Source organism: Apium graveolens, chromosome 3 (genome assembly GCF_009905375.1).
Source record: "Apium graveolens cultivar Ventura chromosome 3, ASM990537v1, whole genome shotgun sequence".
Classification (NCBI taxonomy): Eukaryota; Viridiplantae; Streptophyta; class Magnoliopsida; order Apiales; family Apiaceae; genus Apium; species Apium graveolens.
Genome location: NC_133649.1, coordinates 197,111,314 through 197,133,501, shown reverse-complemented (window position 1 = coordinate 197,133,501; position 22,188 = coordinate 197,111,314). Strand labels below are relative to the sequence as shown.

The following is a 22,188-nucleotide window of genomic DNA, read 5'->3' as shown; positions in this document are numbered from 1 at the left end:
CTAGGAATAACAGGCTTATTTAAAGGAAAAACAGAAACATCTGGGGATTCCATAGAGTCTGATAGTACAACAATATGAAAGGTAAATGGAAAGAACTAAGGCTCCACTCCATCTGAACGGGGCTTGGTAGTCTTTTCCTCTCGAAGCGTCTTCACAATGCTCTGGAGCTCATCCGCCACCATCTGAATGACATACTGGCTGGTACGGTCCCGGTGCGCTGGCATCTCCTCAAGCTTAGTATTGACGTACTGAACAAAGGTCTCAAGTCTCGCAGTCATCTGCTCCTTGGGCTTCCCTTCGTAGTTTCGGCTGTCCGGATACACGTTCTTCAGTTGGTCTATCAGTCGGTCGTACTTGCCCTGAAGCATGTCGAACTCGTGCCTCAACTCAGCATACATGGAGAAAGCAATAGTGTCGTCCGACCCAGAGGATGACGAGGAATGCGCCCTTTGCTGACAACCAATAAGAGGAGTATTAATAATAATTTACTTAACCTACTCTCTCGCATAATATCTATAACCTACACACAAATCCTATAACCTATTTGGGCTGTCCAGGGACTCTAAACCGTAGCTCTGATACCAAAACCTATCACACCCCCAACTTAAATAGCAAAATAAATATAGCTATTACATCATTTTAATGAAGAATACACAACCAAAACCAAGATCTTACAGTTTAGGGTTTGGAACAGCCCAACACTACCAACTATTACATCTGATTACACATACCGAGTCCTCACACAACTATTATTACTTATTCTACCTGCGCTCGAATATAAGCATCAGCATCACAGGTCTTACGGGCAGTCTGCTTGAATCTAATTATAGCTGCTAGCTGTAATATCAGGATAAAGCAAGAAGTGAGCCAAATGCTCAACAAGTGCTAATAGTACGACATAAAACATAAATTGAGATATACTTTGAAGAATGATAATGGAAAGACATAACCAAAGGTAACGAGAGATAAAAACTATGTGAGATGGCATAATTTTGCTTGCATCAAAACAATTTTAAAATCATGTCTTAATCAAAATCATTTTATGACGCTACGGATTACAGCCGGTGATCAGCCGCGAAGTAATCCCGAACCTCGCTGGGTTCTAAAACATTAATGGGAATCCCTAGGCAAATTTTAAGCCTAATATAAGTGCGGAAAGGACTCGCGTCTCAGTCCAGATCCACCATTCAAGAAAACATTTATCCCCCTTTGGGACTGAAAACCCATATTTTATTTATTTCAAAAATTGATGCCGAATTATGACAAAATCTCTTTTTACAGTAAACAACTTTATCAAAGGATTATAGATCAACTCGAAACACGGGAAACAAGGTACTGAATATCAGAGCCATGATTCACAAAACTGTTCCCTATTCAAGTAATTGAATGGTTTTCATATATCAATGATTGGACAAGAGGATTTAGTGAGGCTAGTGGATAATATGAAGGGTAATGCCAATTTGGGCTCAAAGCAATGGTTTCTCTTCAAGGTTCAAGTGTTGGATCATCAAGAAGGTAAGCTTCATGAATACTAAGGGTGTTAAGGTATGAAGAATGATCTTTAACTCAGGACATATCAGAATTGTCAAGCTTTAGGATAAGAAAGAGGGTATCAATCAATGAGGAATCAAGCTGGTAAGTATCTGACTATCAGAATTCAAAGTAAGGTTCTATAGGGATTCAAGTATCAGGATGAGATATTAATACTTAGGACACGTCAACATGTTAATCAAGAGGATCCATCAAGTAATATATCAACTCTTCATTTTATCATGGCATTAAACTATCATGAAAGACTTTTGAACTACTTGCAATACGTACTCGAGGGTTCATGGCATCTCTATGTAACTCAAAGATAAACAAAAGATACGCTTGATTTAAATATATCAAAATGACTCAGGATAATTGCATCAATATATAAGAACTATTTGTGGTAAATACGAAGGTCAAGCTGAATCACTTGCCTTGAGATAGACTGGTCTGGTCTGACTGGTAGGAGCAACAACTGGAGCTTCACTCGACTTTTATGGCAAGTTTTCCCTCGTCTCGAGATCCTACATAAATAATAATAATCCTCATTATAATATATTCTTATCATTTTAACCTATTTACAACCCGAAATTAAACACGGATGGCACTTAGGCCTATATGCACTTAATTTATATTCACTTTTAAATTACAATTGCACACACATAGCCACATATTCACATATCATATATTAACACCAAATAACACCATATATACCATAATGCAACACTAGGCTTGGACGATCTCGACTCACCACTTAAGTCACTTGGTCGCTAAACTAGACAAGGTCTTCTAATTTTGGCTTCCTAACTCGATGTGCCTTTCCTAAACTATCCAAAACCTATTGACCCTCACTTGTGCCTTTTTCTCTACTGACCTTATACTATCTTACAACTATGGTGGTCGACCTAATACTCACTTCTAAGTGTTCTAAAACTATGTGATAAGTGATAGTGCTCACTGGTGCAAATTTCAGAATGACAACTATGATTTCTTGAGTACATTAGACACTATTAAACCACAAGTTTTCCTTCAAAACTTTTACACAAGACTCTCCTGACCTAAGGGTATCTTACAAGCTTGATGTGGCTCAAGGGCCTGGTTTGGGCCTTCTTGGACCTAAGCTAAAAGTCCAAGGTTCCCCTGTTTTTCTGGGCAGAAAATGCCCTGACTTGAATTAACTTGTGATACATGGTTCTAGCTCATATCCTATGAACTATGGTTGGAAAAACTTCTCTGACATACCCTCTAACTAAGGCCCAATTGGGCCTAATGAGGGCCTACCCATGACATGGTCAAATCTCCCTATTTTTAAGTTGCAACAAAACTGTCCCCTGCTGGACAGATTTTGTGATTCTACTTGTGCACCTAATCAAATGATATGCAAACCTCCAACAAACTCCTAAAACCTTTTATATACTCACAATACTAACTTCTGGGAGCTTGGGCCTCAAAGTGCACACCAATGACATGGTCAAAACTCACTCTAAACCTCAGGGTGCTATACTGATTTTTCTGCAGAAACTATAACTCTCATTTTCCAAGGTTTTGACTTGACAAACTCAACTAACAACAACTCAATACTTAAACCAAGACTTATACATGATAATCTACTGAACTAACTCCCTTATTCTCAAAATAAACTTGGGTGAGATCATCCATGCCCAAAAACAACAATATGCAACTAAATATATAACATGCAACTCATGGAAAGCACGTAACAAGATTTCGGCTAGGCATAAAGTTGTAAATGCTTGCAAAATCGACTTGCACTTAATACTCATCCTTAATAATCATGAAATATAACTTCTTTTAAGTATTAATAAGAAATTTATCATGAAAACAATCTATTTTAAGCACACATATTTCGAATTTATAGATTTTTAAACATAACTACATGATTTCGAAAAGAGTAGCATGCAAAACATGGTTGATCATCATTTTAATGTCTTAAAACTAATATGCATGGCTAAACATAAATATATAATAAAATTTCAGTAGCATGCAAAGGATTTTAAAGCATGATATCTCCATAAAACACTTAGTTAGCACATATACATAATATATCTCATAGAGAGCTCTTGAATTCACAAGAATCAAGAGTTTCTCTTTGGAGATCACACAAAACTACACATGCAACCATGAAACTTCATCTTCCAAATCACAAAACTCTTGGGAAGTATATAAAATAAATGTAGGTGAAAGAATTACACTAGGGAAGATGAGAAATGGAATGAAAAATGGAAGGGAGTGGGGGAAATGGGGTTCGGCCGAGAGCAAAAGGGAGGGAGGGAAAGGAGAGGAAAATGAGGTGTGTTGGAGTGTGGAGTGAGTGAAATGACTTCTCCCACTTTGTTTTTGGTTTTATGCTTTTGGATTGACAAAAGAATGAGTGGAAGTGAGAATATACAAAAATGACCTCTAGCTAAAGTTAGGCCATTTTGCATGCAAGGTTAGTGTGGTAATTTGGTTAGCAACAATTGAGTTAGTGGGGTTGGAAAGGTCTCCTTTGCCCTTTGGTAGAATAGAAGAGTGATTTGCATGCAAGGGCTTCCATGTAAATTGCTAATTACAACAAATAAATTTTTAAAGATTTATTTTTATAAAATAAAATACAAGTTCAAAAATTATAAAATTTATACCATAAAATAACTTGGATTTTTAGAGACTTTATAAAATCATTTTCAAAATTTGTGAACAAAAATACCTTTTAAAAGAAAATTTTTCCAAAGCTTAGAATATTCCTTATAAATCAAAAATAAATAAATTAAATAAACTCTTGCTTTGAAAAATCATATACTACACAAAGCAAATTTATAATGCAGAAACTTTCACTCACACTAGCGTACAATCATTGAATATATTTTCATTTGACTTTAATATTATACCCAATCCACAAATAATATTACATAAAATGCCGGTCGTAACATATATTGAGAAGACTCAAGAGAAACAACAAGCTCAGATTAATGATATTCTGACAAATCAAGCTTCTCAGCAATCTCAACTTACTGAAATCCAAGCCTCAGTGGAATTGCTTGTCTCTCTTCTACTTCCTGCTGATGCCAAAAAGGGGGAGACAGTAATTAAGTCCAAATGCAAGACTGACAAGGCACTGAAAGGGAAGGATAATGAAAAGGATGATTAAGGAAGCTCTGGAATGGGTAGAGGTCATAGTCAAGGTAGAGGTTTCACATCAAGAAAAGCTGAAATCACAAGTCACAGGACAAGTTCTGATACTGGGAAAAGAATAAGTTCTGCTACTGGTAAAAGGATAAGTTCTGATGAACTTTTAGATCTTGATGAAGAAATGTCAAGACAGTTATTTCTTCAGGAAAATCCAGGATTGGACTTGGAGAGTTTAATGGAAGAAGAAGCCAGACTTAAATCAGAGAAAGTCACATCTAAATATGAAGCTTCTGGTAAAAAGCCACTTCCAAAACTCAAAGGCATTGTGATCAAAGAAAGGACACGTACTGAAGCAACATTGGCTAAATCACAACCGCAGATAGATCCAAGATCCAAGGGTAAAGAAAAGGTTGGTGAACCTATCAAGGTTTATGTGCCTCCTGAGAATGAAGAAATCACTGATGAAAAGGATGATCTTGCTCTGACTTCAAGAAAAGTTCTTAAAACAACCTCTGACATGGCTCAAGTTGTTCAGAGTCAAGAAACTGTAAGTTCTGATATTCAAAAGAAGCAAGTAACCTCTGACACAACTCAAGTTAACTTGATATCAGAAGATAGACCAAAGACACTCCTACCAGGATTCACTAAAGCAAAACAGACTCAACCTTTGAAGACTGCTGCAAGTGGTTTTGAAGCTAGAGTAGTTACTGGAAAGGAAGCAAGAGATAAAACTGGATTGGGAAGTGCTGATGAAAGAAGAATACAGAACACTACCAATGATCCAACTTCCTTGAGTGAACCAGGTATTGGAGCAACTCCTGAGAGATTGAATCAACTGGAATCTGTACAAATGGTTTACCATACCTACTTGAAAGAATACATCTTGTTGTACTACATGACAGATGATTGACAGAAACTGCTACAAACTATTTGAAGGATCAGATTCAGAGACAGAAAAGGCTTTATTCTATTAAGTCAGACAGCACATATGTTCCAAAGTACAGAGATCACAAGGGTGATATAGTTGAAATGAAGCCCAATTCTGCTCAAATTATAACTACCTTTCTAGGGTACAGGGCTGTGGAATTCAATCTTGAGTCTGATAAAGCTTATCTGATCAGACTGGATCAAGATATAAGAAAAGCAAAGATTAATGATCTCAGGGCTGCAATCTTTTAAATTGGTGAAGATAATGCAGAGCTTAAAGATGCTAAAAGGAGAATGATTGATGAACTTAGATATGCTGAGAGATGTTTGTTGAAGAACTATCTCAGAACAACTCCTGACATCAGAGAGATCAGAAGATGAAGCCAAGTCAAAGATCTACAACTGCTTAAATTCTGATATTTGTACAGACTGAAGTTGTTATCAGAAATTAAAGATTGGTAAAGCTTTAAGGACTGTAAGTTATAGTTATCTAGTATAATTCTCATGCATTTGTACTTAATGTTTTTGACATCATCAAATATCTGTTAAACTTGTATATTTTGCTAATTTACAAGTTGGGGGAGATTGTTAGATATATTTGATAATGTCATGGCTAATATGATTTATGTTTAGTTTTTTCAGATCTTACTTAACAGGACAAATCAGTACTTAACTGGGAATCAGTACTTGTACTGGAAGTCAGGACTTAAGGATATCAGTACTTATATTATCAGGAGATAATCATCAGAAGATGGATATCAGAACTTAAGTGCTGAAGGACATTTAGATAAGGACAGTAGCTGATTAAAGGAAAGAAGATCAAGATAAACATAAGAAGAGATATACATGAAGAAGGAATTCTATGAAGAATAGAATACTTGGAAGAAAAGATATCTAATTGATATATTTTAGGAAGCAGAATTATATTCCATATCAATTAGCGATTATCTTGTAACTGTGTAGTACATAAACACATACATAGGGTTTACACTATAAGGGTTATCATATTCGAGAAGATTATTCATTGTAACCTTAGCAGCTCTCGTGATATTTGTTCATCACTGAGAGGTAACAGTTCCATACTATAACAGAGTTTATTGTTTCAATAAAGTTTGTTTTCTGTTACTTGAAATATTAAAAGTTCGATTTGATTGTATTTTACACTGTATTCACCCCCTCTACAGTGTGTGTGACCTAACAGATAGTTACATATATGATTTTTTCAAGAAAATGTAAAAATGAATACACTTTTAATTTGGCTTTTTAAAAAAAAAATAAACTTGTAATTTGTTATACTTATACAAAATTATTTGATAAAAGAAAGATTATTGTACATCCATACCTGAGTATATTAACCTTATTATGAGCCCTGATTTTAAAATTTAAATTCTTCACTTTTATGCTAACATTTTAAAAATACAAGTGCTTTCAAATTTTAATATCAAAATTACTCTTAAATTTCATGAATATTTTTTGCTCTATATTTTGATTAAAAATTAATAACATTTACATAGCAAGAAATGGAAAAATAATAATTAAAACTTTAACAATTTAATCTCTAGATTATATAATTTTTAAAATTTTAAATTTACACTGAAGTTCAAATTTTGCATTTAAATTATCCAATATATTGCAATATAAGTATTATAAAACAAAACAAAACTTAAAAATACATATTGGGAAAAGTAATATTACTATTGCAGTAAAAATTACTAAAAAAGTTTTCCTTAAACAATCTCTATACATTACTAAATATAGAATTACTAGTGCAGTAAGAAATTTTCTAACATATAACATATGAAAAAAATCACAATATTTAGATGTGTTATTTATGTTCTGCACAAACGCTGGAATTTGGAACTCTATGCTGCAAGAACCTTTTCCTCAGTTATAATCTCCAATCTCGCTTTGATATCCTTAACCTGTGTCATGAGGAGATCCTTCCAAACTGGTAATGCACTTCTTCCATGAGTAATTCAATCTCATTCCAAAAATAATTTCCTTATGAGGTGCACAATGTATATTCAAGATTAGATTGCTATTATATAAATATTAACTGGACATCTTGATGATGCAAACTCCTAAAGAGATAAATAACTTATAAAACCCGCTGCTCCAGCTTTCTTATTTTTCTAAGTTTTTACGAAGCTTTTAGAGTACCCAAGCCAACAATCGATTTTTTTGGGGTCTGATAAATAGCAACAACAGACACAAACACAATCAGAGCCATATTTGCAATCACATCAGAACCTCAACTTGCAGAACAAAGAGTCAGATGTTAAGAAGGTAAAAGCTGTGTTCATCCTTATGGAAGATTACAATTATATGCTATAGAAGATTATAAACAGAAAAATAGGGGTTTGAATTCTAATCAATCTGATAACATGACATGCCTTGTAAGAAACACATGATCTGACAAAAAGAGAAGTATCGAAGGTACTACACAAATATAAACTATGCCTTTCAGATTAGCATATAGCATCAAATAATTATATAGATGGAAACGTGGAGTGCATCACAAAAGTAACAACAAAGGAGACACTTAAGATAAATGGGATTGGGGAGAGAAGGCATGCTAGCTGTACATTTTGGTTAATAAAAGAAGCACAACTACCAAGCATATAACTTAAGTGAACCATGTTGATTCAGCAGAGCAGAAAGGTTTATGCACATTACATTCTGGATTTTCATTGACATTCAAATATCGTAATTGGAAAGATTTTTCATGTATAAATCAAAAAATAAATTTAAGGTACATGATATATAACACCAAATGAGCCAGTGCCAACCATGTGGCCCTCCATTTAGAAAATGTCTAGATCAATTATATTCATCTCAACATGAAGCTCAATTTAATTATCCCATCAAATCAAATTAAAGATAAAGTACATAAAGTGTTAGAAAATTAGGATTTTAGAGCTTAATTTAATTATGTTCTTGATGTTAATCCTAAAATCTAATGATTGGAAATTGTTCAATGATATTTGAACTTAAATTTTCATGTATGGTTTTAAGAATTTTCTTAATGAAATCCATATGAAATGAGAGTTGAAAGTAGCTTGAAAAAGCTTGGAAAATTTGAGAATGTTTGTCCCACATTGAAATAAATAAAGGGGGTTGTGTGCTTTATATGGTATTACCCACATGAGTAGTATACAACTACTAAGGTGTGTGATGGTCCATTGTGTTGTTATGTGCTTCACGCGCACGCACACACACACACACGCGCGCCCCGCCCCGCCACGCACCGCACCGCACCGGACCGGACCGGACCGGACCGGGTCGGGTCGAAGGGCGATTTGGGCGAATGTCTCGGCGTCTCGCGTACGCGAGGCGACCTGGGCGGGGATTTTATTTATTTGAGAATTATTTTAATTCGAATTTATTTATCGGTGATTGGATTATTGGGCTGGGTACTGAAATAGGCTAAGTAGTCTAAATATATTGAACCTGCAAATAATCTGATCTGTAACAAGTTCTGATATAAGAATCAGAACTTAAGAACCGATGAATAAAATCAGAACTTAAGAACTGATGAACAAAATCAGAACTTAACAAGTTCTGATATCAGAATCAGAACTTAAGTACTGATGAGTTAAATCAGAACTTAACTTAAGTTCTGATAATAATGTGGGTGTTAATGTGAAAAGCTGTTACAAATAATTTAAATTCAAAAGCTGTTCAGTTTTGATTTTTTCATTTATGAATCCAAAATCTGATCAGTTTTGATTTTTTCATTAATGGAGCAGTTTAATTCAGACATTAAGTGTGTGGACAGTTTCATTTTTCCTCTCCTATAAATAGAGGCTAAACTGAATGAATACGACACACGACATTCTCATCTCTTCTCTTCAACCTCTCTGCATTTCTCTTCCATAAGTCCTGAAGTGCTGATATTTTCCGGCGACTGAGGTGCTGGTCGAAGTGGAGGTTTTGTTGCTGCTGTTAACATAAACTCCGAGCTGTTTTATCCTGGTGGAGATATTGCGCACATCCCAAACGCAGCAGGTAGGGGGCAATAATCTCTTCAAGAGCAGCCAGGACTTCGAGCAAGGCCTGGTGACTCAGCTGTGATTATTTTCTTGGCATTTTGTATCTGTAAACCTTTATTTCAGTCACTGTTGAAAGCTATGGTTTCGGGTACATCTTTCTTTCTCTCTTCGTTATTTCAGTTACTGATTTTGTTTACCTGCATGTTTTGTTTTGTTAACTGTGGTCTTGGCCTAAACTTGTTAAATTCTTTATACACTTGCCTCTATGTTGCTATACTTGTTAGTGAGTTTCTCAACATTCTTGAAGAGATTATTGGTTATTTAGAATTTAGCATAATGGTTAACGAAAGTGAGGTTATCGTTGGTGGTGGTAGCAGTTCGGGTGTAACTGCTGGGGCCATTGATTGGACCACCTATAGTTTCCCACAGGCTGTTGAACTAACCGGTTTACCGGAGAAATTCAACGGTGGCATTGGCTTTTCTCGCTGGCAGAAAAGGATGAAGCTGTGGTTGACTATAAAGGGTCTGTGGCCGGTTGTGGAATATGAGAAACCAGTAGTGGATCAAGAGAAGGCTGACACAGTTAAGGCTTTTGCGAAGTGGGCTGAGAAGGATGGAGTGGCTAGGGCGGCCATTCTGGCGGCACTAACAAACACTTTGTTTGATGTCTATTCTTCTGATGCCTACTCTGCAAAACTCTTATGGGAGAAGCTGGACCAGACACATAATACTGACTCACAAGGTCTAGAAAAGTATTCTGTGGCAAGGTTCCTCGAGTTCAAGCTGGTGGACAATAAGTCCATGACTGAGCAGGTGCATGAGTTCGAGATGATAGTGCATGCTTTGAAGGAGTCTGGAATGAATCTCCCGGAGAAGTTCAAGGTGATGAGTGTGATTGAAAAACTCCCGAAGTCTTGGGAAGAGTTCTCTCTCTCCCTGAAAAGACAGAAAGGAGAGATCACCTGGACCAACCTTATGCTGGACATCTCGGTGCAAGAACAACACAAGTCCAAACAGGGACATGTGATGCCAACTGAACACGGTACCTCGAAGGTAAACATAGCAACTGTAGGACAAAAGAGGAAGGCTTTTGCTAAGAAAGCTAATAGTAATAAACCTAAGAGTGACAAGGACAAGGCCAAGAAACCCAAGGCAAACAAACCATGCTGGTCTTGTGGGCAGGTTGGGCACTGGAGTAAGGACTGCCCTACGAAGAAAGCGAAGAAAACCGAGGTAGCACAAGCAAATGTTGTGCTTGGAACCGCAAGTGGGCCTGTAGTGAACATGGTTGTTGGTGAGGCTACGGCTTCTGAAACCAACGTTGACCGGTATGTATCCTACAACCCTGTGATATTTTCTACCTATCTGTCAAATGAATGGTTGATAGATACTGGAGCTAATGTACATATTTGTGCTGATATTAGTTTATTTGTATCTTATCAACAGAGTCATAGCCTGACTGTGAAGATGGGGAATGCTAGTGCTGCTCAAGTACATGGAGTTGGAAACGTGGATCTGAAGTTCCCTTCAGGACGTATTCTATCTCTGACGAGAGTGCATCATGTTCCCGACATGCGTAGAAATATAATAAGTGGAAGCTGTTTAGTTTCTAGTGGTTTTGAAATTTCGTTCAAGTGTAATAAAGTAGTTCTTATTCACACTGGTACATTCTTTGGCAAGGGTTACTTGTCAAATGGTTTATTTGTTATTAATGCGGATCCCGTTTTGGGAAGTTTGAATAATAATGTTATTCCTACTGTTAATTGTATTGAATCCTCAAATATATGGCATGCTAGACTAGGTCATTTAAACTTTGGTGCTCTTAAGAACATGATGAACTTAGAGTTGATTCCAAAATATACCATAGAAAAGAATTCTAAATGTCAAGTATGTGTGTCTGCTAAACAAATAAGGAAACCTTTTCATAACATTGTTAGGGATTCAGACTTGTTAGATTTAGTACACACTGATATTTGTGAATTTGGTGGTGTGTTGACCAAGGACCAGTTTAGATACTTCATTACTTTTATAGATGATAGTAGTAGATATTGTTATGTTTATTTACTTAGACATAAGGATGAAGCACTTAGTAAATTCATTATATATAAAACTGAAGTAGAAAAACAAACTAGTAAGTTACTTAAAAGATTGAGATCTGATAGAGGTGGTGAGTATACGAGTAATGCTTTTAATGAATTTTGTGCAAACAATGGTATAGTTCATGAAGTTACTCCACCATACACACCTGAGTCTAATGGGGTTGCTGAGCGAAAGAACAGAACATTTAAAGATATGATTAATAGTATGCTTATTAACTCTGGGTTGCCTAAATACATGTGGGGAGAGGCTCTAAATACGGCTTGCCATATTTTGAATAGAGTCCCTCTGAAACACATGGATAAAACACCCTTGGAGTTATGGAAAGGCAGGATGACTAGTCTTAAGTATCTTCGTGTGTGGGGGTGCCTTGCTAAGGTGCTTGTTCCTGAACACAAGAGAAAGAAACTAGGTCCAAAGACTGTTGACTGTATCTTTCTGGGCTATCTTGAAACCACTACAGCTATGAGATTTTTAGTGTTAAAATCTGACATAGATGGTATAGTGGCAAACACGATAGTTGAATTTCGAGATGCGACATTCTTTGAGGATGTCTACCCTATGAAGACTGGAATACCTGAAACGACTTCTGAGGAAGATCCTACTCACACATCAAGTTCTATTCCTGATCATGTGGAAAAGATGACAAATGTGGGGGCGGAACCTAGTAGTAGCTCTATTCCTAAGGAATTAGAGGAACCAAGGAGAAGTAAGCGTGCAAAAATAGTCAAGGATTTTGGAGGTGATTTCATCACTTACAATATCGAGGACGAACCTTTAACTTTCCGGCAAGCTATGGATTATTCTGAGTCAAGGCACTGGAAGGGCGCTGTCAAGAGTGAAATTGACTCTATTGTTTCCAATGGAACATGGGAGTTGGTTGATCTCCCTCCTGGGTGTTCTACTATTGGGTGCAAATGGGTCTTTAAAAGGAAGTTGAACCCTGACGGCTCAATAGATAAGTACAAAGCTAGACTGGTAGCTAAGGGTTTTAAGTAAAAGGAAGGAATTGATTATTTTGATACATACTCTCCGGTTGCAAGAATGGTAACAATCCGAATGCTTATAGCATTGGCTTCAGTCCATGGTCTTATCATTCATCAGATGGATGTAAAGACGGCTTTTCTTCATGGTGAACTTGAGGAAGAGATTTATATGGATCAGCCTGATGGATTTGTTGCATCAGGCAATGAAAGGAAAGTATGTAAGTTGATCAAGTCCATCTATGGCTTGAAACAAGCTCCCAGAGATTGGCATAAAAAGTTTGATGAAACTATATTGCCTTTCAGTTATAAGATTAATGAAAGTGATAAGTGTGTCTACACTAAAGTTAAAGGTAATGAGTGTGTTATCTTGTGCCTATATGTGGATGATATTTTATTGTTTGGAACCAATATTGAGATTATTAACGAGACTAAAGAATTCTTGAAAAGGCATTTTGAAATGAAGGATATGGGTGAAGCAAGTGTGATTCTTGGAATCAAATTGATTCAGTCCACTGAAGGAATAACCTTGACTCAATCTCATTATATAGAGAAATCTATACTTGAGAAATATGGTTATTCACAGTGTAGAATCGCTAGTACACCTTATGATTCGAAAGTTGCCCTTATCAAGAATACTTCAGGAGTGCCTGTGTCTCAGTTAAGGTATTCTCAGATTATTGGGAGCTTGCAGTATCTTGCTATCTGTACTAGACCAGATATTTCATATTCTGTGTCTAAATTGGCGAGATATACAAGTTGTCCAAACAGAACTCATTGGGATGCTCTTGATAGAGTACTTAGATATCTAAAAGGCACAATGTACCTTAGTTTACACTACAGGAGATTTCCTGGTGTGCTTGAAGGGTACAGTGATGCAAGTTGGATAGCTAAGAAGTCTGGTTCCAATGGAGTGACTGGATACGTGTTCACCTTAGCTGGTGGAGCAATATCCTGGAAGTCAAGCAGACAGACTATTGTTACTCGGTCTACTTTTGAGGCTGAGTTGTGTGCACTTGATGCCACAGGGACGGAGGCTGAATGGTTACACGGACTTATGTCTGCAATACCTGTAGTAAGCAGACCGCTTCCTGCTATTGCTATTCACTGTGATAGTCGAACAACTATCGACAAGATTAGCAGTAAAAAGCATAATGCTAAAACTAAGAGACACATCCAAGTTAGACTCAAGTCTATAAGGGGTTTAGTGACTGATAGGATCATAGCTATAGAGTTCATAGGAACTCAGAATAATATAGCTGATCCTCTTACTAAAGGACTGGAACCTGCAGTGGTCCTTAAGTCAAGGTTGGGGATGGGATTGTCAACCCATCATAATTCATCAACAGTGGGAACCCAATACACATGAGAGGAGATCCCTTGAAGTGTATTCAATGGGTAATAACAAGCTGTAAGGATGAGTTGGTAGTACCTTTGCTACATAGATGATACTACAGTATCTGAATCTATCCCCTGTAAACCTAGAAGGTACTGACACTGCCAGAAAAGCAAGAGTGTTAAAACTCTGAATGGGATCAAGTCATTTGACGAGATAGAGGCAGTATATCTCTGGAGATGCCCAGCTAAGCGAATGTAATTGTGTGGTCGCAATTAGAGGATAGGGTTAATCCTTGAAGCATTCGACGAACAGGATCGAGACATGACCATTAATGTCTCAAAGCCGTAGATTGGCACCATAATCTTTGACTTGTCGTCGTCTATGGAATATGGTTATACTAAACGGATTAAGATTCAAGGTGAAACATTCCATCTGAGTCCGATAGCCATTAAAGTAGAGGAATTAGGAGGGTTCAAACCCGGAAGGGTACCGACTCTGAAAAACAAGTCATGATGGGAAATTGATCACATTTCTGTATGGATTTGTGGGGGATTGTTAGAAAATTAGGATTTTAGAGCTTAATTTAATTATGTTCTTGATGTTAATCCTAAAATCTAATGATTGGAAATTGTTCAATGATATTTGAACTTAAATTTTCATGTATGGTTTTAAGAATTTTCTTAATGAAATCCATATGAAATGAGAGTTGAAAGTAGCTTGAAAAAGCTTGGAAAATTTGAGAATGTTTGTCCCACATTGAAATAAATAAAGGGGGTTGTGTGCTTTATATGGTATTACCCACATGAGTAGTATACAACTACTAAGGTGTGTGATGGTCCATTGTGTTGTTATGTGCTTCACGCGCACGCACACACACACACACGCGCGCCCCGCCCCGCCACGCACCGCACCGCACCGGACCGGACCGGACCGGACCGGGTCGGGTCGAAGGGCGATTTGGGCGAATGTCTCGGCGTCTCGCGTACGCGAGGCGACCTGGGCGGGGATTTTATTTATTTGAGAATTATTTTAATTCGAATTTATTTATCGGTGATTGGATTATTGGGCTGGGTACTGAAATAGGCTAAGTAGTCTAAATATATTGAACCTGCAAATAATCTGATCTGTAACAAGTTCTGATATAAGAATCAGAACTTAAGAACTGATGAATAAAATCAGAACTTAAGAACTGATGAACAAAATCAGAACTTAACAAGTTCTGATATCAGAATCAGAACTTAAGTACTGATGAGTTAAATCAGAACTTAACTTAAGTTCTGATAATAATGTGGGTGTTAATGTGAAAAGCTGTTACAAATAATTTAAATTCAAAAGCTGTTCAGTTTTGATTTTTTCATTTATGAATTCAAAATCTGATCAGTTTTGATTTTTTCATTAATGGAGCAGTTTAATTCAGACATTAAGTGTGTGGACAGTTTCATTTTTCCTCTCCTATAAATAGAGGCTAAACTGAATGAATACGACACACGACATTCTCATCTCTTCTCTTCAACCTCTCTGCATTTCTCTTCCATAAGTCCTGAAGTGCTGATATTTTCCGGCGACTGAGGTGCTGGTCGAAGTGGAGGTTTTGTTGCTGCTGTTAACATAAACTCCGAGCTGTTTTATCCTGGTGGAGATATTGCGCACATCCCAAACGCAGCAGGTAGGGGGCAATAATCTCTTCAAGAGCAGCCAGGACTTCGAGCAAGGCCTGGTGACTCAGCTGTGATTATTTTCTTGGCATTTTGTATCTGTAAACCTTTATTTCAGTCACTGTTGAAAGCTATGGTTTCGGGTACATCTTTCTTTCTCTCTTCGTTATTTCAGTTACTGATTTTGTTTACCTGCATGTTTTGTTTTGTTAACTGTGGTCTTGGCCTAAACTTGTTAAATTCTTTATACACTTGCCTCTATGTTGCTATACTTGTTAGTGAGTTTCTCAACATAAAGAATAATCAAAATGAGATTTAACATTTAAATGGTACATGTTGCTTATGAAATGTCATCCTCTGCAAGTCCTTGTTTAATTTATAAACTCTCCTTCCACCTATTATATGCTAAGTGATATACTCAGAAGAATAAAAATACTCAGAATAATAAAAGTTATTTAATCACCTCCCATGACTTGTTGATGCTGAGCCACTTATAGGACAATATTCATCACGAACATCTCAATCCTGAGACTAATTTCTCAATGGCATGGTTGCCACTCTGAACTATATTCTACTGGATGCGGAGAAAGAACCATGTATAAATAACAATCCTCTACATATTGATTATTATTGTAGAAAAAAATATCACCTAAATTTTTCCGTAGCACCTTGTTGAAAGTCTGATCACCAGCCTCTAAGGCGCCCGCGGGTTTATCAATTATCACCATGTTAAAACATCATTGCATGCCTTCTTATCATATGATGATATTAATTTGGTTTCCAAAATTGAACCTCTCTTCCATTTACAAAATATACTTATTACACATTTTATGCATAGTTGTGATTTTCCTTATAAACACACCAACACCATGTCAAATGTATATAAATAAATATGCAAAATTCAGAAATAAGTATCTAGAATCAGATTTAATATCAGAAGATCTTAACATTATTGAAAAATGTACCTTAGAGGCTATTGTGGTGAAGTAAAATATTGGTGCATTTTCTCTAGAAAAAATAAGATAGGTTATTCAGGTAGATAAAGTGGAAGCTGCTGCAAAGAACCAAGAAACTGTAATATCAGAACACGTTAATTAAATTGGGAGAATCATGCAACTTGTGTACTGAACTACCTGCTCTTGCACTGATCAAGTAATATCGATGAATATTATCTTATAAACAATTAATAAATCTCAGGATAAATGTAAAAGGCGGATACTAATAATATAGTATGTTGAAAAAGCCTCACACCTACAGGCGAGTAATAAATAAAATCAACACTATATCAGTAAGATATACGACTGAAATTTCCCAAGGTCAAACTACAGATAAACAGTGTTGAACAATATCTCACCATAAATAAAGTAACAGTTGCTTCTCCATTAATTCTTTGCATCTGTTCCTCGCTGTCAAATCCTGCAAGTGTTAAAATAATTTGTAGGCCTCTTATGAACATTTTAATCATAATACTGAGTACAGTAGAGTTGTAAGATATAGAGCAATCACAATACACTCTTCTTTTGAACTCTATATCTAGTGAAAGAACTAATTTTAACTTGTAAAGTTCTGCTCCAACATTTTCTTCATTTCTAGGACAACCTACAAATGTTTCACTGGTACAACCTATAGTAGTAGAAGAACAATGAATTTTGTAAATTCACAAAACTTTTATACGTGAAATCAGTTCTGTAACTTCATACAATATTCAGGCTTACATGCATGACCATATGAATACAAAAAATATCAGTTAATTTTGTGATGCAGGCTTCCAATAGTTTAAAACTGTCCAACATTTTTAAACACCAAAAAAGAGAAATCAATGTTTATAAGAAATTTAGAATATTATGATATGTCAAAAAAATAAAAAAATTAGATATTTCTTGAAAGGGTGATGAAGCCCTATATCCTGATAAGCTAGATATCCAAATTTATAACTGAAGAGAAAATGAAGATGGCGGGAGTTAAGAAAGAGGCAACTTTTTATTCATTTACTAAGGGAAAAACTTATCCTTAAGTTAAAGTGGTTATCATTTATGAGTAAATTGTCACCATAATAATTAGCAACTACCTTTGTCAACATCTCCAAGTATACCTCAAATTCTAGAAAGAAAGCATAAAAGTTGTAAAATATGAATACAAATTGTGAAATTGGTGTAAGTTATGAAAAAGGATGGGCCAAATACATGTAGCAAGACTCTAGGATTTATTGTAGAAATTTGGCAATATAGTTTACCTGTTCTCTGTGCCTAAACTGTATTTCAAAAGCAGTAATAAGTACATCTTTCGAATTTCTTTCTTATTTTCATTGCAGTCCAGCAAAGAAATAAATTAGTTTAGGGATCAAATAGAACTCGCTATCATCCAAGCAACGAAAATATAATAAACTACATAGTAACAAATAGATAATATTAACTATAACCTACAATGGTGAGAAACCAAAATCTTAATTATATATATACAAATTCTTGACTATGGTTAATAGAGGCAGTACAACCCATTCATATTGTAGAAATTAACAAAAGTAACAATTTTAGATATTTGTATATCAAGCTATAATTCATTGTGTACTTATGGCTAACTCATTAGAATATATAAGTATTTGAGTTCATAAATTAACATAAGCTTTCATTTTAAAATATTATAATCTTCACGCATTGGCGAGGTAAAGATATTGAATTTACCTTCCTAGTGCTATTGAAAGCATGACACAATTCCCCTTTATTACATTGCGTAAAGCCGTTATCTTCCTTGCTTACCTTATCTAAATTGTAGAATATAAGAAAAAGATAGTTAGTGTCCGGGCCAAGTTAATCTCACCTTTTTTCAAAAAGATAGCTGGTAAAAATAAATTTTATAAAAAATAATAAAGCTACCAATTTCACATATTTCAGTTATGTTGTAATTGGAAAAATAGAATGGAGCTGTGAGAGAGTTTTGAGAGCATCATGTCATGAGAATGTGTCGACAGGTGTGTATAAATTCAACTATCGGCGACTGCAACAAAAACTTCCAGCCTATACATGTTCTGAATCCCCACAAAATGATGTTAGTGATGTATCAAAATTCAATATGCTTTTTCTAAATTACCTCAAAAACACAATCTAGAAAAAAAAGAAACACATCCAGAATATGAGAGAACATAGTTTTGATCAAATGGTATAACATTGGTTTACCTCAATGAACAAATTATACGTAAAAATAAAAGCATATGCGTGTTGTAAAATTAAATGTATACCTTGATAACCATTGTTGCATGATTCATCAACACATCATCATCTCCTGCTCAAACCAAATTATAAACAAAGAAAATTAATACACAGAATAACACAAAAATAACAGAATATAAAGACTAAAGCGATGAAATAAATGAAAGGACGAAAAAAGAAGTGAGCAAATAAGATTTATGTAATTTATAAATGTGTTTATAAATTGATAATTTGGTGAAATATGTAAAATTATAAAAACTTAAGCAGGACATGCACAGACAAACAAAAAAATTGACAATAATCTATATATAAGTAAAACACCTTCTTAACATCCATATAATTTCATAAAATAAAGATATATTTAACTAAAACTTATAAATAAATATATTTCTATACATAACTATCATACTAATTATCATTTATTATTATAATCAAAGAATGTCTCATCAAATTACAAAGTTCAACATCAACATCATACATTATGAGTAATATTACCTCTTAATTCTGAAAATCAGCAAACTCATATTGTTGGTTAAAAACATGGCATCTAGGCTTTCAAGCTTGGAGCAATAAGTAGAAAATAAATACCCATGCTAATACTTAAAACTCAGGCCTCTGGAAACTTAGATATTCCTGCAAAATTCCATATTCTTTTAGCAAAGTAATTATAATACCCACTAAAAATTTAACACAAAGGAAGTAAGAGAGAAAGGGGAAGAGAGGGAGTGATTGACTAATTTGTAGTTCTTGCAGTGACCTGTGTTGTTGGTTTAGGGATGCTTGGATGTACTCATTTTTCTGCTATTAGTTTTTTTGACTTATTGCGATATCATTGCAGCATCATGTAGTCGAGCCGAAGAAACAACTCTCAACATAATTGACAGCCACTTTAAGTTGATATTCTCTTCCTGTATTTTTGTGCATAATAAAAAAACCGAAAAGAGAGTCTAAACTTGCTATAGATAGACACAAAGTGCGGCTGGTAATTTATTGCTATGGATGTAAATGAACTCATATAAAATTCTTTTATATATTAAAAGCACAAAATTTTAAAAATAAGAGTGATGTACACATTTTTTTAATCAACAACATAAATTTCATACCTCTAAACAATGCAAATTAAAAACTATCTACACATTCTTTTACACTGACAATAAGATATATACAATATATCATACAATTTGGCCTACAAATCAGTTCCATCTCTGCTACAAAGTAAATGATAGACTGACAAAATACAAGTTAAATAAATTGCTAGCTTGGCCAGTGACTATATAAAAAATATTTTTTTAAATAACATAAAGAATATTAAATTCAATTTTATCTCCGCTTAAAATAAATTACATCAACTACAATCATGTAAATGCACAACATTTAATACTTTCAAGTTAGGATCAGAAGCATTTCAGTAAACCTGATTTGAGCATTTAGTCAAACACGATATATGTGAACTCTCAAGTCTCAAATTAAAAACTCCAAGAACTCTTCATCAGAATGCAACATTACTTAAATATCAAGTTTTATATTTCTGCTATTAATCTCACATTCATCAATATGCAAAACTCAATCTAGAAAAACATAAAAGCATGTAGTTTGTATTACAGAAACACATACCTCCGTTGACAATTTTGTAAACACTGCTGCATAATTCATCAATAAATCATAATTTTCTGTACAAATCAAAACAAATCTAAGTAAGAATATTCATTAACAAAATTCACAAGAATACGAAACATAATATTTTATCATGTATATTTCACATGGCATTTTGTTATTTTGGATTATATGAAAAATCAAACAAATCTCAGTTTTACAAAATTATCCAATCGGTATTATATTTTGTTAATTTGAGTATTGCGGACTTTAATTGTACACTTGTAATTGTTGTGGCATTTATGACACCTTATTATGCTCTAATAAGCTTTGAATTGGTGTATTTGTACTCAAGTTGTTATGTGTTTTAATGTGTTTTCTAGTATTTTTGTATTTCAGGCACTATTTAGGTAATCAGGTGAATTAGCATTGTTTTGGTGCAAATTTGGTGTCCAGGTGGTGTTGGAATGAAAGCTCATGGAAAGACGGCTCGAAGCAGCAAGTTGTAAGAAGAAATCTGAGTTTTTTCCAGAAGGACAGCGTGCCCGTGCTGTGGTAGCGCGCGGCCGCGCCGGGGTTCCAGAAATGCAGCGCGCCAGCGCTGTGATAGCGCGCCCGCGCTGTGATAGCGCGCGCCCGCGCTGTGATAGCGCGCGCCCGCGCAGAGGCCGAATTTCAGAATCCTATTTCTATTACAATTCTAAAAGGGAATCTTCAACATTGTTGAGGGTTGCTATATATATTCATATTAGGTCGTTTTTAATAGATAACAAGTCAGAGACGGACCAAAGCACAAGGAGAAGACGACAAGAGACCTTTAGCATAATTCAACAAAGGCGAAGACGATTTAGTTTATTCTTGTGAATCTTTGTTTTGAGTTGTAATTTGGATGCTTGGTTATTGTTTTGCTGAACCTATACTCTTATTTGTACTTGGTTTTATTTATTCGTATAAAGACTACGTTTGTTATATCATATTTTCATCGGAACCCACGTTGATGATGAGTCCGATTATGGGCTAATCGTTATCATGGGGTTCTAGCGGATTTATTTATGAATTTCTTTAGTTAAATTATTTTGATACCTTAGTGTGTGGTGATTGTATGATAACTTAGTATTGGTTGTGCGTATTCGTCTTATGAGCGTCGCGAACTTATAAGATAGTGTGTTAATTCTTAATGAAGCGAAAGTGAATTTAAGGATTTAGAACTTGTCATGCTAGCATAGGTTCATGTATTTGTTATGCATGATTCGTAGGTAATTTTAACCATCTTACTTGCCATATGTAATCAAGATAGATAACTTGTGCTTAAACCACTATGTTGTCAAATTCTACAGATATATAGGGTCTCAATATAATTGGTGCCTATTCAACTTCTATCTCTTTTGTGGATGTCTGGTAGAATGGTACTCGTGCAACGAAAGTTGGCGTTTATCAGTTTTGTGTTATCTGATTAGTGTCATCACCATTGCATGCTAAGGTTAAGAATAATAAGGCTATTGAATGAAGTATTTAATGAAGTTAGAATTCCATGTTTTTCATATATATCAATTCAGTCAATCTTATTCTCGTAGTTAAACTTGTTAGCGTAATTCTTAGTTTTAAAAAATCTCAATTTTTTATCGTCTTAGCATTGGATAATAACCATACATTATTGCTTAGGTGCATAAATTAGATAGTTAACCAATACAATCTCTCTGGGAACGAAGTACAAAAGATTCTATACTACTTGTGAACTCG

At 35.1% G+C, this 22,188-nt stretch overlaps 1 long non-coding RNA gene across 2 annotated transcripts; it reads right to left on the bottom strand.

The window, feature by feature from the left end:
• Positions 1-7,295: 7,295 nt before the first annotated feature.
• Positions 7,296-19,005, bottom strand: LOC141710951 (uncharacterized). 2 transcript variants are annotated; one of them, XR_012571151.1, is made up of 4 exons: positions 18,885-19,005; positions 17,004-17,065; positions 16,113-16,703; positions 7,296-7,771 (listed from the first exon to the last, which is right to left on the bottom strand). It is a non-coding gene; the product is annotated as an uncharacterized LOC141710951 (long non-coding RNA). The 2 variants fall into 2 exon arrangements; XR_012571150.1 differs by having other exon boundaries at positions 16,113-17,065.
• Positions 19,006-22,188: the final 3,183 nt, after the last annotated feature.